Consider the following 19,885-nt stretch of genomic DNA (forward strand, 5'->3'; position numbering starts at 1 on the left):
ATTTTCACAGTATTTCAGAGATTTTCATTAATATTATACCTATTATGGTGATCTGTGACCAGTGGTCTTTGATGTTACTATTGGAATTGTTTGGGTACACCGTAAATAATACCCATATAGGATGGCCGACATAATTTATAAATGTTGTGTGCATTCTGACTGCTCCATTTACCAACTAGCAGTTCCTTCATCTTTCTCCCTCTCCTCAGACTCCCTGCTCCCTGAGAGATAACAGTTTTGAAATTAAGACATTTAATAACCCTAAATGGCTTTTAAGTTTCTAAGTGAAAGGAAAAATTGCCTATCTTCCACTTTAAATAAAAAGTTAGAAATGATTAAGCTTAATGAGGAAAGCATGTTGAAAGCTGAGACAGGCCATAAGCTAGGTCTATTGCACTAAACAGTTAGCCAGGTTGTGAATGCAAAGGGAAAGTTTTTGAAGGAAATGAAAAGTGCTACTCCAGTGAACACACAAATGATAAAAAAGCTAACTTGCATTCTTGATGATATGGAGACAGTTTCTGTGGTCTGGTTAGAAGATCAAACCAGCCACAAGATTCTTTTGAGCTGAAGTCTAATCGATAGCAAGTCTTGAATTCTCTTCAGTTCTGTGAAGGCTGAGAGAGATAAGGAATCTGCAGAAGAAAAGTCTGAAGCTAGCAGAGGTGGGCTCATGAGGTTTAAGGAAAGAAGCCATCTTAATATCAAAGTACAAGGTGAAGGAGAACTGATGAGAAGCTGCAGCAGGTTACCCAGAAGATCTAGCTAAGATCATTAATGACGGCGGCTACACTGGAAAACAGATTTTTCCTGTAGATGAAATAGTCTTACATTTGAAAGAAGATGCCGTCTAGCACTTTCATAGCTAGAGAAGAGAAGTCAATGCCTGGTTTCAGAGCTCCAGAGGACAGGTTGACTTTCTTGTTAGGCACTGGCGTAGCTGGTGAGTTTAAGTTGAAGCCAGTGCTCATCAACCATTCCCAAATAAGGCTCTTAAAAATTTTGCTAAATCTGCTCTGCCCCTGCTCTCTAAATGGAACAGCAAATACTGACAGCACACATGTTTGCAACATGGTTTACTAAATATTTTCAGCACACTGCTGGCATCTGTTGCTCAGAAAAAAGATTCTTTTCAAAATATTATGGCTCACTGACAATACACCTGGTCACCCAAGAGCTCTGATGGAGACATACAATGAGATTAATGTTGTTTTCATGTTGCAAATACAGCCTCCATTCTGAAGCCCATGGATCAAGGAGTAATTTCAACTGTCAAGACTTATTATTTAAGAAATGCATTTCTTAAGGCTGTAGCTGCTATAGATATTGATTCCTGTGATGGATTTGGGCAAAGTAAATTGAAAATCTCTGGAAAGGATACGCCATTCTAGATGCCATTAAGAACATTCATGATTCATGGGAAAAGAACAAAATATCAATGTTAATAGGAGTTTGGAAGAAGTGTATACCAGGCCTGATGGATGACTTTGAGGGGGTCAACACTTCAATGGAGAAAGTAACTGCAGGTGTGGTGGATATAGTGAGAAAACTAGAATTAGAAGTGGAGTGTGAAGATGGGATTGAATTGCTGTGATCATTCATAATAAAAATAGAATGGATGAGGAGTTGCTTCTTAGATTTGAGCAAAGGAAGTGGTTTCTTGAGATGGAAACTTCTCTTGGTGAAGATGCTATGAATGTTGTTGAAATGACAAGAGAAGATTTAAAATATTACATAAACTTAGTTGTCAAAGCAGTAGCAGATGTGAGAGGATTGATTCCAGTTTTGAAAGAAGTTCTACTGTGGGTGAAATGCTATCAAACAGCAATGATGCTACAGCGAAATCATTTGTGAAGGGAAGAGTCAATTAATTCAGCAAACTTTCAGTTCAGTTCAGTCCCTCAGTCGTGTCTGACTCTTTGTGACCCCATGGACTGCAGCATGCCAGGCTTTCTTGTCTATCGCATCTCACGGAACTTGCTCAGACTCATGTCCATTGAGTCGGCGATGCCATTCAACCATCTCATCTTCTGTCATCCCCTTCTCCTCCTGCCTTCAATCTTTCTCAGCATCAGGGTCTTTTCTAATGAGTCAATTCTTTGCATCAGGTGGCCAAAGTTTTGGAGCTTCAACTTCAGCATCAGTCCTTCCAATGAATATTCAGGACTGATTTCCTTTAGGATTGACCAGTTTGATCTCCTTGTAATCCAAGGAACTCTCAAGAGTCTTCTCCAGCACCACAGTTCAAAAGCATCAATTCTTCAGTGCTCAGTTTTCTTTATGGTCCAACTCTCACATCCATTCATGACTACTGGAAAGACCATAGTTTTGACTAGGACTTTTGTCAGCAAAATAATGTCTCTGCTTTTTAATATGCTGTCTAGGTTGGTCATCCTTGGAGAAGAAAATGTCAACCCACTCCAGTATTCTTGCCTGGAGAATCCCATGGGCAGAGGAGCCTGTTGGGCTACAGTCCATGGGGTTGGAAGAGTCAGACATGACTTAGTGACTAAACCACCACCATCACCAGATTGGTCATAACTTTCCTTCCAAGGAGTAAGTGTCTTTTAATTTCATGACTGCAATCACCATCTGCAGTGATTTTGTAGTCCAAGGGAATAAAGTCTGTCACTGTTTCCATTGTTTCCCCAGCTATTTGCCATAAATTGATGGGACCAGTGGCCATGGTCTTAGTTTTTTGATGCTGAGTTTTAAATCAGTTCTTTCACTCTTCTCTTTCACTTTCATCAAGAGGCTCTTTAGTTCCTCTTCACTTTCTGCCATAAGTGTGGTGTCATCTACATTTCTGAGGTTGCTGATATTTCTCCTGGCAATCTTGATTCCAGCTTGTGCTTCATCCAGCCTGGCATTTCACATGATGTCCTCTCTATATAAGTTAAATAAACAGGTTGACAATATACAGCCTTGATATACGCCTTTCCCAATTTGGAACCAGTTCGTTGTTCCATGTCCAGTTCTAACTGTATTGCTTCTTGACCTTCATACAGATTTCTCAGGAGGCAGGTAAAGTGGTCTGGTATTCCCATCTCTTCAAAAGCTTTCCCCAGTTTGTTGTGATCCACACAGTCAAAGGCTTGGCATAGTCAGTAAAGCAGAAGTAGATATTTTTCTGCAAAGATATTCACAGCAAAGTTAATTGTTTTATTTTAAGGAATTGCCACTGCCACCACAGCCCTCAATGACCACCTCCCTGGTCAGCCAGCACCATCAACACTGGGGCGAGACCCCCCACCAGCAAAAGGATACAGCTCCCTGAAGGTTCAGGTAGTGCTTAGCAGTTTTTAGCAATAGAGTTTTTTTTGAGCAAGGTATATACATTGTTTGCTTAGATATGGTGTCATTACACCCTAAAATATAGTTATAAACCTGACTTTTATAAGCATTGGGAAAGCAAAAAATCCATTTTATTTCAATATTTACTTTATCGCAGTAGTCTGGAACCAAGTTTACAGTTTGTATGACTGTATGTAGTTTGTTAGTGAAATGGTAAAAAAGTAACATAAAGCCAGTGTGGTCGCTGAGAAACAGCAAGGAGAGAAAGGCTGGCAAGATAGGACTCTTGATAGTCATATAAATTAATTCTGTTTTATTCAAAAGCAAAGGGAAACTATTGAAAACTTGAAAGAAGAGGTTGATGTGGTTGTTAGCTCTACATTCCAGAAAACTTACTCCAGCTGTAGTGAAGAGTGGGAAAAATGCTTTGGTGCAGGAGGTGATGAAAAGACAAGGAGGAAAGATATAGATGGTCTGGACAGTTGCAGTTAGGTAGATGTTAAAGGATGCTAGTTTGGATAAAGGTGGTGGCAGTAGAAATGGACTTCCCCTGGTGCCTCAGCTGCTAAAGAATCCACCTGCAATGCGGGAGAGCTGGGCTCGATCCCTGGGTTGGGAAGATCCCCTGGAGAAGGGAAAGGCTCCCCACTCCAGTGTTCTGGCCTGGAGAATTCCACGGGCTGTAGAGTCCATGTGTTCAGAAAGAGTCGGACACGACTGAGCCTCTTTCACTTTCAGTAAAAATGGGGAGAAGCATAAAGGTTCAACAGATATTTAAGACAATGTAATCATCATAGGTCATGGGAAAAGCACTGGATAAAGAGGATAGTGAGAGAAAGGGAAGTGAGCAGGGTGCTGCCTTTCACAGGATAGAAGCAATGGCAAAGGATTGCATTTGGTTTTAATTCAACTTCAGATATGCTGAGGTGCTTTTCTGACACCCAGAAGAAGATGCCAGGCAGACTGTTGGTATTTGCTTTGAAGTTTAGAGTACAATCCTTGATCAGATATGCAAGTTGTGACTCATCCAGTCATCCTTCATATGAATATACAAACAAAAAACAACAAAAAGCCACAGTCATAGGTATAATTGATCAGGAGAGTTTTGGTAAACTTTGCTCTGAATAGCTTCAAATTTAGCAACAGATAGAATGAGCTTGAGAAGGGAAAAAGAAGCATTATATATATATATATATTTTTTTAATATGTAACCTTATACTAAAAAGAGCTATACTTTATGTTCTAATGATTAACTTTAGCATGAGCAGCTACAAAACTCTAAATAGTAAAAGGCTAAATTTGTAGAGTTGCTCTAATATTAATATTCAGTTTCTCATTGAGATATAGAGTGGACTTCAGTATTTCAGAAAATAGCTTCTTTTCCCCACTTCTGCAATTTTTCATCATAATCCTTTGTTGACTTTTTCTTTCTTGTTTTTTTCCTTTTGCAAATGTACTTTCTATAACAGGCGATAACCTTAGATTTGCCCTTTCTTTGTTCAAAAATGCCACTTATTTTTCCCTTTTCCAAGAGATTTTATAGAATTATTCTCCCTTAAATATTCTAACAACATATTTCCTTATGTACTTTCACCTAGCTTTAAAAAAAAAAAGACAGCTCAAGAAGCAGAAGGTAAAAAGTTTTAAGCCAAAAGAGACTAGAGCCTTTGGGGATACTAATTGCTTCTCAAACAGAAAAGAGAGAATAAAACAATTTTCTGTTGGATTTTATTCAATGAATTGCCTGAAAGAATTTTTTTGTCATGCAATGATTTTTTTATGCTTTGATTTATGGTTTATGGTTATGCCAAACCTCCCACAAAGGAGCCCTGATGTACAGCATTCCTTTCTAGTTAACAGGCAGGCCTATTACTTTTTCAACAGTTGGGCTCCTCCTGGCCCCTCATTATCTATGACAACAATTTGGCTGCTTTTTCAATCTAGAATAGAGTCCTCACATCTTTTTGCTTGTTATATGGAAGTCTTAGTTTCATGGAAGTATAGCTCTTTGAAGTAAAACAAAATGTCCAACTAACAAGATTCTCTTGAGGTTAAATATAAGATTAACTTTGAATAGTAATATATCCATAAACGCCTTGAAAAACATCGAATACGAAGTACATTGTTTTATGACATCCTCATTTCTATCCAGTATTTAGAATATTGATATAGTTGACCAAGATGGACTTTCCTTAATGTTTCCCTCAGTTTGTCTAAACATTAAGCATGTTTCCTCCTGAGTATATACCCCGAACTCCCTACTTAGAACATTTAATTTAGAAAACTTGCAATTGTAAATTATTTTTCTGTTCTTTGTAAAGGACAGAAAAGATTTCTGTAAATCTTCTACAGCCCAGGAAAGTCTTTCTCAAGGACCTGGGATTCAGTTTTATTTTTGAAATATAATCATCAGAAAAGATTTCATTCCTGTCTCCCAGTTTCTGTGGAAGAGTCACCTAACTTCTCTAAGTGTTAATTAGCAAACACGGCTGACCTGTTCACACTGCCTGAGTCTCCCTTCCCACACTCCGATGCCCTTCAGCACTTTCCACTTTTCCTTTCAGTGGAGTCGTGTGCAATATTTCTGCCCTGTTGCAACAGTCTCTCTTTTCCATTGTTGTTGTGTTGTAGAAGGTCCTCATTGCCTATTTAACGGGCCTGGTGTAATTTCTCTTTTACTAAAAGCAATGTGAATATGTTGGAACAGAGCATGGCAACCCACTCCAGTATTCTTTCCTGGGAAATCCCATGGACAGAGGACCCTGGCGGGCTACAGTTCATGGGGTTGCAAAGAGTCAGACATGACTGAGTGACTAACATGAATATGAATATATGGGTCAAGTGGACAAAGATTCAATGCTGACTTGTAACATAGCTTTTATTCAGTTATATAGCCCATGCACAAAATTGAATGGGACTGTGATACTCAGAATCTCTTGACCAAAGTCATTCTTATCTTGCTAATTTAGTACAGTTTTGAAATCAAAAGAAATATCATGGTCTTGGTCCATGTAGTTTTTGCCAATATAGTTTCCAACACATGTCTTTTATTTAAATTCTCATCACATTCATGTCACAGTTTTTAAAATTACTGCATGCTATTTTTTGAGGGATATCTTCATTTTAGAGCTCTGTAAATTATCATTTGAATTAAAGATTAACAGTAATTTTAGCTTTGGGTTTCTTTCAAGTGTCCATAATTATTTAAACAAAGGTTAAAATGTATTATAATTAAGAAATTTGGCAAGTAGCGGAGAAAGTATAACACTGGGAAAAGGGACATTTTAGTATACTCTAAAATATAAATATAGTGATCAAATATTATAAAAATGTAATGTTTAGTAATTCCACTTAAAGCAGTGAATTATTTTTTTCACATTTAGACATGATTGACAAAATTGTAAGATATATAAACTATAGATCATGATGATTAGACATGTGTATACATGTGAAAGAATTCCTATCTAGTTAAGTAATAAATGCATCATCTAACACATTTATCTTTTTTGGTGAGAACTTTTAAGTTCTATTCTCTCAGAAATTTAAATTATATACAGTACTATGTTATCAACTGTAGTCACAATGTTATTCAGTAGAACCTCAGACCTTGCTCATCTTTCAGCTTGAAAGCTTGAACCAAACTCTCCTTATTTATCCAACCTCCCAGTCCCTGGCAACCACTTTTCTGCTTTATGTTTCTATGAGCTTGACTTTTTGTTTAGATTCCACATATAAGTAATACCGTGTAGTATTTGTCTTTCTCTTTCTGGCTTATTTACCTTAGCATACTACCCTAAAGGTCCATCCATGTTGTCTCAGAAGAGCCAAGATATAGAAAGAATGCACAACTTATGGATTACAAATACACAAATTTGACAGGTATTACCCATACTGTGAAGCTTCTGAAAAACTTGTAAAATTTCACCTCAAGTTACCTGAAATTATAGCAAACAAACCAGAGTTTTAGTGGAATGAACACTTCGATGAGCACTTTTCTCCATTGCACCTTTCCTCACCTCCCTCATCTACCATCCATTCTCTGCCCACCTCTGCCCTGACTGTGCTCCTGATGTCGGCTCTCTGTGGAGTTGGAAAACGCCAGCCCTGTATTAAAAGATGGTGCTTTTCCTGCACACACCTTGTTTCCACAGTGCTAGCTGCTTTCCTGTGGCCCATCTCCAGGGCTTCAGCTCTCATAGATTCCATTAGCACTGTTCCATTCCCTGTTCTTGTTTTTTTCAGGCCCACGATAATACTGGCTTCCATAAATCCTTTCAGTTCAGTTCAATTCAGTCGCTCAGTCATGTCCGACTCTTTGCAACCTCACGGACTGCAGCAAGCCAGGCCTCCCTGTCCATCACCAACTCCCAGAGTTTACTCAAGCTCATGTCCATTGAGTCGGTGATGCCATCCAACCATCTCATCCTCTATTGTCCCCTTCTCCTCCTGCCTTCAATCTTTCCCAGCATCAGGGTCTTTTCCAATGAGTCAGCTCTTCACATCAGGTGGCCAAAGTATTGGAGTTTCAGCTTCATCAGTCCTTCCAATGAATGTTCAGGACTGATTTCATATAGGATGGACTGGTTGGATCTCTTTAGGCTTAACCTTTCCTTGGTTTCCTTTACCTTGATCTCATCTCTAAGAATAATTCATCTGTTAAACTTTGTCAGTTAACTTCTTTAAGGGTGCCATCTGCTCCCTGCTGGAAATAATATGCATCATATTGATGCTACATGTGAACTGAGTTCAAGTTCCTATCTCAGACAATTGAGAAAAGTAACATCATATTTTAAAGAAAGGCCTGTTTTAAAATTTTCAAAGGCAGTAAAATATAACTTCACAGGTATCTTCATTATCTCTTTATAAATTTACATTAATAAAATTCCAAACATACACTATAGTATGGTAAAATAAACTCCTATGACTTCCATCACCCATTTCAAAAACCCTGTATATGTTACTGTATTTGTTTCAGTCGACCTTCCTTGTCCTTTTTTAAGGAAAAGAAGGGTGGTAAGAGAAGGACTAGGCCTGAAATCTTTTAAAGCTAATCCCAGATAGCATATCATTTCACTGTTTTAGTATACATCAAAAGTAAAAAATCCATGTGATTATTACTATGAACAAAGCAAAATTAGCAATTTCTTATTATCCACTAAATGCCTGTAATTGTCTCAAAAAAACTTTTTAATTAGCTGTTTTGAACATTAGAATCTAATCCAAATGATCTATTTGAATTGTATCTCCTAAATCACTCTCTTTCTGTCTTTCACTTTTTTTTTTAATATAGATAAGTCTCCCCTCCTTCCACTCTATTTTCCTTGGCATTACTTTTTAGAGGAAATTAGATTAGTTATCTTATAGATGATCCACTGTCTGGTTTGGGTGATTATTTCCTGTGGCATTTCACACTGTATTCTGTTAGACTGGATATAAGTCCTTAGAAACTTGATTTAATTCAAGTACTTTTTTTTTCCTTTCTTGTAAAAATGTTTTATAGATGATGCTATGATGCTTTGTACATCATATTGTATCACTTTGGAGGCATATATTCTCCATTAGTCTCAGTTCAGTTCAGTCGCTCAGTCGTGTCTGACTCTTTGTGACCCCGTGGACTACAGCATGCCAGGCCTCCCTGTCCATCACCAACTCCCAGAGTTTACTCAAACCCATGTTCGTCGAGTCGGTGATGCCATCCAGCCATCTCATCCTCTGTCGTCCCCTTTCTCCTTCTGCCCCCAATCCCTCCCAGCATCAGGGTCTTTTCCAATGAGTCAACTCTTCACATGAGGTGGCCAAAGTATTGGAGTTTCAGCTTCAGCATCAGTCCTTCCAATGAACACCCAGGACTGATCTGCTTTAGGATGGACTGGTTGGATCTCCTTGCAGTCCAAGGGACTCTCAAGAGTCTTCTCCAACACCACAGTTCAAAAGCATCAATTTTTCGGCTCTCAGCTTTCTTTATAGTCCAACTATCACATCCATACATGAAAACTAGAAAAATCATAGCCTTGACAAGACAGACCTTTGTTGGCAAAGTAATGTCTCTGCTTTTTAATATGCTGTCTAGGTTGGTCATAACTTTCCTTCTAAGGAGTAAGCGTCTTTTAATTTCATTGCTGCAATCACCATCTGCAGTGATTTTGGAGCCCTCCCAAAATAACGTCTGACACTGTTTCCACTGTTTCCCCGTTTACTTCCCATGAAGTGATGGGACCAGATGCCATGATCTTAGTTTTCTGAATGTTGAGCTTTAAGCCAACTTTTTCACTCTACTCCTTCACTTTCATCAAGAGGCTTTTTAGTTCCTCTTCACTTTCTGCCATAAGGGTGGTGTCATCTGCATATCTGAGGTTATTGATATTTCTCCCAGCAATCTTGATTCCAGCTTGTGTTCTTCCAGCCCAGCGTTTCTCATGATGTACTCTGCATATAAGTTAAATAAGCAGGGACACAATACACAGCCTTGATGTACTCCTTTTCCCATTTGGAACCAGTCTGTTGTTCCATGTCCAGTTCTAACTGTTGCTTCCTGACCTGCATACAGATTTCTCAAGAGGCAGGTCAGATGGTCTGGTATTCCCATCTCTTTAAGAATTTTCCAGAGTTTGTTGTGATCCACACAGTCAAAGGCTTTGGCATAGTCAATAAAGCAGAAATAGATGTTTTTCTGGAACTCTCTTGCTTTTTTGATGATTTAGCAGATGTTGGCATTTTGATCTCTGGTTCCTCTGCCTTGTCTAAAACCAGCTTGAACATCTGGAATTTCATGGTTCACATACTGTTGAAGCCTGGCTTTTAGAATTTTGAGCATACTTTACTAGCATGTGAGATGAGTGCAATTGTGCGGTAGATTGAGCATTCTTTGGCATTGCCTTTCTTAGGGATTGGAATGAAAACTGACCTTTTCCAGTCCTGTGGCCACTGTTGAGTTTTCCAAATTTGCTGTCATATTGAGTGCAGCACTTTCACAGCATCATCTTTTAGGATTTGAAGTCACTCTACTGGAATTCCATAACCTCCACTAGCTTTGTTCGTAGTGATGCTTCCTAAGGCCCACTTGACTTCGCATTAAGTCGCTTCAGTCATGTCCAACTTTTGCAACCCTACAGACTGTATGTAGCCTGCAAGGCTCCTCTTTCCATGAGATTCTCCAGGCAAGAATACTGGAGTGGGCTTCCATGCCCTCCTCCAGGGGATATTTCCAACCTATGTATCAAACCCGCATCTCTTACATCTCCTGCACTGCAGGCGAATTCTTTACCACTAGTGCCTGGGAAGCCCAATCATGCTCATAGAGGTTAACAAAAATTCTTCAGTGGCCCTAACAGTAAAGCTTGACCTTCAAGCCCAGGTTCTTCCCATTATACTCTACTATTGCAATGTCTACTTATACTCTGACAATCCAAGTCTCTTCTCCTTCACATCCCTTAAAGTATGATTTCCACAGACTTCTTAAATTTACACGTGTGCAGCTCTGAGTCCAATATGCTTAAATACACACACACACACACACACACACACACACACACAATATGCATTCTAAAAAGTAACTATTTGTTCTCAAATAAGATAGTGTAATAAGAAGGTAAATGTTTACATGAGTATTACCAAAGTTTACATGGAATTAGAAACTCATAAGCATGCAAACTATTTGTACCAAACACTTAGATTCTCACTCTCATTTCAAGCAGTTTTCCTTGGCCTTGCTGAGAGTGAGAAATAAGCTGATTGCTGAACCTTGTCCTTCTTCACGGCTACTCAAATATCAACAGAAATTTCCAGTCAAAGCTGAAATGATTACACTGGTTCCACATCTTAGTGTCTGACCTACTTTCAGGGAGTAGGGCTCACTGGAGCCCTGGCAACCATGGTTTTGTTCCTGTCTTCATAGTTTTGAGTTTTCCAGAATGTTGTGTAGTTGGGATCACACAGTATGTAGCCTTTTTAGACTGACTTCTTTCACTTGGCAAAATACATCTAAGGGTTCTTTATGTCTTTTCCTGGCTTAATAGTTCATTTCTTTTTATCACTGAATAATACCTCAATGCGTGGATGTACCACAGTTTGCTCATCCACTCGTCTATTGATGGACATCTTTTCTTCCACTTTTATTAAAAAATAATTGACATATATCACTGTATAAATTTAAGATTTATAGCTGAAGGATGTATTGGTTGCTTCCAAGTTTTGGCAATTATGAGAAAACTGCCATAAATGTTCATGTTCAGGTTTTTGTGTGAACATAAGGTTTCATCTCCTTTTGGTATGTATATATTTAGGAGCAGAATTAATGAATCATATGGTAAGACTATATTTAAGTAAATATCAAACTGTCTTCCAAAGAGGCTATACCATCTTGCATTCCCACTAGAAATGAATGAAAGTTTCTGTTGCTATACATGCTCAGCAGCATTTGATATTGTCAGTGTCCTGTATTTTAGCCATTATGATAGATGTAGTGTGGAAAGATGGCATCACACATGTATGTATGTATGTATGTATGTATGTATGTATGTATATACACACACACACACACCCATTCACACACGTACACACACATATATCTTTGCTGCTTAAAGAGATTTTCAATGTTATCACCACTGCTTAGGTTCTAAAAATGCCTTTCTCTGCCAGCTTTATAAGACTTTAAGTTTCTGGGATATATAGTCCTATTATTTGTTACTTGCAGAGCTAGCAAATTCTTTTTTAAGCTCATTTCCTTCTGTGATTCCTGGGCAAATGTGATCAGCAAAAACCAACACACACACTGGTATTCTGTTTTCTGACTGCTTCCCCTCAAGCTAAGTTCTGTGTGTACATGGTCTGCCTCCCAAGTTTCCACTAGAAGCAGACTCACAAAATATTTTGCTACAGAATAGCATGAATTGTCACCATGTAACTTGATGGCCTTCTTAGCCACTGTCTACTGAGTGGACATCATATGTTACTTTTAAGTTTTTATGAAAGACCCCTACTACTCATGACCAATTCCTGTATAAGTAAAAATAAGCTAGTTTCTTATTTTTTTTAGTGAATCTCCAAATCAGAGTGATTTAAAGCGAAAGTTTATATTTCACTCCTGCTGCTCTCTGTCTTGGGTGAGCTGCTCTGCTTCATTCTCTCTTGAGGGCTTTCCAGGTGATTCCGTGGTAAGGAATCCTCCTACCGGTGCTAAGGCCACAGGGGACTCAGGTTCGATGCCCAGGTGGGGAGGACCCCCTGGAGGAGGAAATGACAACCCGTGCCAGGATTCTTGTCTGGAGAATCCCCTGGACAGAGAAGCCTGGTGACCTGCAGTCCATGGGGTCACAAAGAGTTGAACATGACTGAAGTGACAGCACATTCTCTTAGGGTTGAAGGCTGCTCGAGAGGCCACCTCCTGCAAGGTTTGCCACAAAAGGAAGAAAACACAACCAACAACGCCTCAGTCCTCAAAGGCTTCTGCTCTCAGATTACACATGCTAACTCTGCTTACACTGCATTTCCCAAATGCAGTCATGTCCATGCCTGTTGTCAAAAGGCTGAAAGAGAAAGTCCTGCCCTGTGTTTGGAAGGAAAACCAGAAACATTGATGAACAGCCCCAATAATCATCACAGCAGCAGAGGCTGAATCCAGAGAGATGTAAAAGCCCTACTTCAAAATAAAAATACCATTAATTTTTTAAATTATAAAAATATTTTATCTCAGTCTTTTTTCTCTAAAATAAATGTATTAGCATTCTTTAGAGAAACAGAGCCAATAGGATATATATATATATATATATATATATATATATATATGCATATGTCTATATATGTATATATGGCTTTGTATATAATAATATATTGACTACATAATAATTATATTATTATAATTATTTTATCTTATACATATATAAGAGCCTTATTAAAGGCTAATTCAAACTGCTATGGAGGCCAAAAAGTCCCACAATATGCCGTCTATAAGCTGGAGAACAAGGAGAGCTGGTAGTGTAATTGAGTCTAAAGGACAGACTTGGCAGAGCAAATCGTATAATTCTTAGTCTGAGACCATAAGCTTGTGTGCAGGTAGCGCCAATGTCTGAGGGCAGCTCAAGAAGAGAGGAGAGAGAATTTATCTTTCCTCTAGCTTGCTTTTTCATTTTATTTAGGCCCACAGAGAATGGATGATTCTCTCCCTTACAGAGATGAGGAGAACTTTACTCAGCCTATTGTTTTGAATATTAATCTCTTCCAGAAACACTCTCACAGAGCTAACTGGAAATAATGTTTTCCCAGCTACCTGGACATAGCTTAGTTCAGTCAAGTTGACATAAAATGAACCATCACTGGAAACTGTCCCTAACAAGTGCCCCACAGAAACTATATTACCACTCTAACTTTGGTTTCTGCTCTATGCAGGGAGGCCAAGTGCAATTAAAGTAACAAAATTACACTTCTTTTGATCTACTCCCCTATATACTAAAGGATCTCCAACCTTTTGCAATTTGAAAATAGATTTCTAAGCAATTTACTTTTTTATTCACCAGAAACGGTCTATCAAACAGAGTGTTACAGGATGGTTTCATAATGAGATAAAACCAGGCAATATGAAAAAGTTCAGGACCAGTGTAACCTGTTGTTGTTCAGTTGCTAAGACACGTCCAACTCTTTGCAACCCCGTTAACTGCTGCACGCCAGGTCTCTCTGTCCATCACTATCTCCCTGTGTTTGCTCAAACTCATGTCCATTGAGTCAGTGATACCATTCAACCAACTCATCCTCTGTCGTCCCCTTCTTCTCCTGCCTTCAATCTTTCCCAGTATCGGGGTCTTTCCAATGTCAGCAATTCACATCAGGTGACCAAAGTAATGGAGCTTCAGCTTCAGCATTAGTCCTTCCAATGAATATTCAGGGTGGATTTCTTTTAGGATTGACTGATTTGATCTCCTTGCTGTCCAAGGGACTGTTAGACATACAGTAAAAATAAAGCCCATTCTAAATAGTTGCTTCTGCCTGCCTTAGATTAAAATTCCAAGAGAATTAGGGAATAAGATTTTGTTTCTGCTTGTTTTAAAGAACAAAGGTACAGAAAGTGAACATTAGGATTTTAAAAGGATATGTGTACATATTTTTTCTAAAAAAAACCCCAAAAACTCTAAAATTTTTTCAAATGCAGCCACGTTTTAATTGTAGCAATGTAAATAAGACACTGTTTTCAAACACAAGATATATTGCTTTAATAGTCAGGCTTAGTTTAAATCTCACAACTGTTAAAAATCATGATAACTTATTTTAATAATGCTGGTTGTCTCAAAATAAGAAAATTGTATCAAGCTACTTTAATAAATTCACTTGTAAATGAAAATTAGAAGTAAGCTTTGAAAGATATTCCCAATTATTATGATCTTTTTCACACAGAACACTATTCTGAAATTTTAAAAGAACATCAAATACCTATTATCTGATTTTCTTTTCTCTTTGTAGTGTGTGAGGCAGAATCCTATATTGTTCCCTTCCTGCAGAATACAAAGGTTTTAATGGAAAGAAAATATATCCTGAAATATATCCTTCCTGAAAATATATCCCTCTCCTTGTACTCTGGATCCTGGCCTCTCCCAAACTTGCATAAATCATCCACTTGTTCATTTATTCATCCTTCCATGTATTCTGCAAAATTGTGTGGCAATCCAACTGTGTACTGAGCACTATGGTTGGCGATGAGGATACAATAATCCTAGAGAACATGCTTGGGAAAACGGGAGAAACGTGCAGCCCAGTGGAACCTGGCAGTAGGCTCCTGTCCTCCGACCAGCTCCCAGTCTCAGACTAAAGCAGGTCAGAACTTTTGTTTCCTGAGGGGAAGAGAAGTGTATGGAAGAGGGTTGGAGTCAGGCAGGGAAACTGCAAGCATTGCAGATTTTTATGCTTTCAGTATTTTTCAGTCATGGTCTCAGGGGCAAAATGACTAGGAATACTGGAATTGCAAGTGCCATCCTGGCTATCCACAGCCAGCTTCAGGCCCTAGACTTATCTTCATGTATATTTAAACCAGAGGGGGAGCAGCATTAAGTGGTACTGAACAGCAGCCAGAACAAACTGGACTTGTACCTTGAGGACAGATCCCTGGAGCTCAGGATGGTTGCTTTGCAGGCTTGGACTCCATTTCATTAATCTTGCTATAAAGTGACCCCTACGTATTCCATTATTTAATTTGGGGATCTACTTATATTAGAGTGGGGTAAATTACCTGAGGGACACCTTTTCCCTTTGTGACACAGTACAAAGAAAAACAAGGGAAGGAGCAAAGATGCTGATGGTTCCAGCGTTGGTAGCAAGGAGCTGAGGAATTTTCTACCTTGGTGGTGGTGGTGTCTAGTCAGTAAGTAGTGCTCGACTCTTTGCAACCCCATGGACTGCAGCATGCCTGGCTTCCCTGTCCTTCACTGTCTCCCACAGTTTGCTCAAATTCACGTCCATTGAGTCAGTGATGCTATCCAACCATCTCATCCTCTAGCACTCCTTTCTCCTTCTCCTTCCAATCTTTCCTAGCATCAGGTGTTTTCCAGTGAGTTGGCTCTGCACATCAGGTGGCCAAAGTATTGGAGCTTCAGCTTCAGTATCAGTCCTTCCAATCAATATTCAGGGTTGATTTCCTTTAAGACTGACTGGTTTGATCTCCTTACTGAGTTCTATTTTTTTTCTGTGGTTCAGGAAGCAAGTTCATCTGGTGAGAATGGCGAGGCAAATACATTAAGACATTACAACTTTAAAACAAAACAAAAACTTTTCCAGTCTGTATGCTTTTTGCTCCTCAACCTTCTCCAATAGTTGCTTCTTTCTCTGCTGAGAACTTTTAAACTCTTTTACTTCCCGACTTGTTCCTGGCTTTATTTTTACTTAATTTGTTTTACTTGTTTGTTTTGAACCAGCATGCCATATGTGGTATCTGTGTCTGTCAGTTCTAAATTGCAATTTATTGGAAAAAAGAACCTGACAAGACCAGCTTGGCTCAATTGGACCCCCTAAAGTATTCAGCTGTGGTCAGGGGTCAAGTCATGATCCTGGCGGCCATACCTGGGTATAGAGACTGCTTCTGGATAAAGAGAAGCTGCTGTAAATTAGTCAGAAAACGTATGGCGCATTCATCTTCGCCATGGACCCCATGTTCCTAGTTTTCTTTATTTTCAGGAGAACCTTCCTCAGGCCCTTTTCTGGACTATTTTCCCTCATCCTGAAACTTTGCTAGTGTTTTCCAGGATTCTCTTCAAGGTCCTCTTCTCCTCTCTCTCTGGGACCCTCTCCTGGGTGATTTCATCCTTTCTCTAGGAGACAATCAACACTGATCCGGTGATAATGCCTAAATTTATTTCTCTTTTACAGATCTCGTTCCTAAGTATCAGGCCAAGAACAGAGCTAAGAGAGGTAGAGAAAATTTTGATGACATCAAAAATGTTAAAACCCTGGATTTAGCTGACCTGAAACTAGATCTGTCTCTGGGTTGTTTTGTAATAAGAATTGTTGCTTAAGCCATATTGAGCTGAGTTTCTATTACCTACAAACAAATGATTATTTGACTGATTCAGGGATGTTTTTTAGACTGGTTTCTTCCTCAATGTTTCCTCCTGCCATTTGCCCCAGGGTTCCTGTCTTGGTCACGTCCTTCTTTTTCTCCCAAGGTCAAGCAAATAGCAATCACAGGAAATATTCTTATGCTCTTTCAGAAGCATTCTCACTTTCTTATTAACATGAAGTTTTCCTAAGTCAACACACGCATGCATATACAGACACGATGAAACAAACTCAAAATGCTAGTTATCATTTTGCTCTTAATTAATAAACAATTCTTTTGAGAATGTGTAGCTATCAAAGTTAATCTAAACAAAGTTCTCTATTTTCACTAGAGAAAGAGATAAGGTATAAGCATAACTGGTAGTAAAATATAAACTCAAGAAATCTGGGACTCATTCCATCCATTTTGACAATAAAACTAGCTGAGAAAACACATTTTTAAAAAATGACTTCTACCTTTTTATTGCTCCCCTAATAAAAATTATAATACCTAGCCCTCATAGTGCTGTGTGCGTGCTTAGTCACTCAGTTGTGTAGGACTCTGTGAACCTTTGGATTCTAGCCGGCCAGGCTCCTCTGTCCATGGGATTCTCCAGACAAGAATACTGGAGTGGGTTGCCATTTCCTTCTCCAGGGAGTCTTCCTGACCCAGCAATCAAACCCACATCTCTAGTGTCTCCTGCATTACAGGCAGATTCTTTACCTGCTGAGCCTTCAATGTTAACAAAAGTCTGATTAGTAGGAGCTCTGAAATAATCGAACCATGAGAAATTGTTCTTTGACAATGACATCTCAAAAGAATTAGATACACATTTAAAAGTAAAAGAAAATTCAGTTCAGTTCAGTTCACTCAGTCGTGTCCAACTGTTTGCGACCCCATTAACCGCAGCACGCCAGGCCTCCCTGTCCATGACCAACTCTTGGAGTCTACCCAGAACATGTCCATCGAGTCTGTGATGCCATCCAGCCATCTCATCCTCTGTCATCCCCTTCTCCTCCTGCCGTCCATCTTTCCCAGCACCAGGGTCTTTCCAGTGAGTCAGCTCTTCACATCAGGTGGCCAAAGAATTGAGTTCCAGCTTCAGCATCAGTCCTTTCAATGAACACCCAGGACTGATCTCCTTTAGGATGGACTGGTTGGATCTCCTTGCAGTCCAAGGGACTCTCAAGAGTCTTCTCCAACACCACGGTTTAAAAGCATCAATTCTTCAGTGCTCAGCTTTCTTTATAGTCCAACTCTCACATCCATACATGACCACTGGAAAAACCAGAGCCTTGACTAGATGGACCTTTATTGGCAAAGTAATGTCTCTGCTTTTTCATATGCTGTCCAGGTTGGTCATAACTTTCCTTCTAAGGAGTAAGAGTCTTTTAATTTCATTGCTGCAATCACCATCTGCAGTGATTTTGGAGCCCCCCCAAAATAATTAGGAGACATTAAATGGACAAAATCTTAAAAGAAATACCTATATAAATACTTACCTATATGTCATTTTTATCTTGAAATATACAACAATATGTATTCTTGTTCAAATAGCCATACTTTTGTAAATAAAACTGCAAGTTCTTTCATGTATTTATAAATATAGTAAACTGTATAGAATTCATATACATTATAGCAGTTGAATGTGCATACAAAGGATTTAATTTAAAGGGAAAGGAACTCAGCTATTGTTTAATACTATACAGACATGTTTATATCTTGGTGCATTAATAGTGATCTAGCCAGAACTGCAAAATAGACTGATCATAAATATACTTAGTTTCTATATATAGATTTATTTTATTTTAGATACTGAGTGCAATGTAAGATGTTGTAAGCAGATCCAAAACAATGCTTTAGAATACTTCTAAGCAATTCCCAATGCATCAAGTAAAAATAAAATTCAATACAAATTAAAAATAGATAATACATTTTACTTCCAAGTTGTATTTTGCCTATAGTATATCCCAAAGTAACCTCTCAATAAGACCTACAATCTTCATAGTAACATATATTAAATATTAATTTCTCTTGTTTATGAAAAAGAATGCTTTTTGAAATTAGGACAAGATAGTAATTGTCTTTTATTTTCAAACAGATTCTTCTTAAAAATAATTTTGCTAAGCTAAATTGCTCACTCCTTTTAAAATGTACAGCTGCCTTCAAAACAATTTTTAGTTACTAAGAATTCAGAAAGATGATACCAAAAGAATACAGAATAAAAATATATATTGATGTAGTAGAAAGAATAGAAAGAGACTGATGTCTTAATATCTAATTTAGTTCTTGAATTAGATACCTTTGTTGACTGAAAAAAAAAAATGCAACCTAAAAGTTGTTTTATTTTGTGGACTTACTGAGAGCTTAAGCCCAGGATACTGACTCTCTGACAACTGTGATGGACTGTTCCAAAGACATAGCCGAGAAGCCAGGACATATAGGAGTTTTTTATGAAGAAGTAGTAAAACATCAAAAGATTACTGTTAATCACAAAAACACTCAAAGTTAAATATTTTAGTGCCTTTCTATGTATGGGGGAACTCAAGATGCTGAGCTCATTGAAATCACTCTCCTGACACATACCTGTTTTTCTCCACCCTGTTTTCCCTTCAGGGTGCACCCGCAGGGCAGCTGCAGTGGGTGATGGCTTTATGGCTGTGACATCCTCGTTTATGGAAACAGCAGATGATATTCTTTGTCAGCAGCTGTACGACCTTGTCACATGGGTTCCTTGGACCTCAGTTTTCTCTCCTGAATAAAGAGAATGTCAATTTTCATCAAGGATATCTCTACTCATCCTAGGTTGCATTTTAGTGCAATAAGGAAAGGAATTAACTAATACACAATGAAAGTGCATGCTCAGTCTTAGGTAACTTTACAAAGAAAAGTAAAAGATAAAAGTTTTCTAAAAAGAATTTCCACTCATCTTCTGAAGTTATCAAGTGTATTTATGAAATGATTAGCTCCAGCTTACTCTTAAGAAATGAGAAACTGGTTATTCATATATTGTGCATTATTTGTGATAATTCTGCTATATTTTTCTTTACTAAATTGTGTGCCTTTTTGTTGCTCTTC

The 19,885-nt window shown here is 38.4% G+C and overlaps 1 pseudogene; it reads left to right on the forward strand.

Annotated features, from left to right (window-relative positions):
* The first annotated feature begins 265 nt into the window (after positions 1-265).
* Positions 266-19,569, forward strand: LOC139030949 (tigger transposable element-derived protein 1-like; annotated as a pseudogene).
* The last annotated feature ends 316 nt before the right edge of the window (positions 19,570-19,885 follow it).

The sequence above is a fragment of the Odocoileus virginianus genome, chromosome 24 (assembly GCF_023699985.2).
Source record: "Odocoileus virginianus isolate 20LAN1187 ecotype Illinois chromosome 24, Ovbor_1.2, whole genome shotgun sequence".
NCBI lineage: Eukaryota > Metazoa > Chordata > Mammalia > Artiodactyla > Cervidae > Odocoileus > Odocoileus virginianus.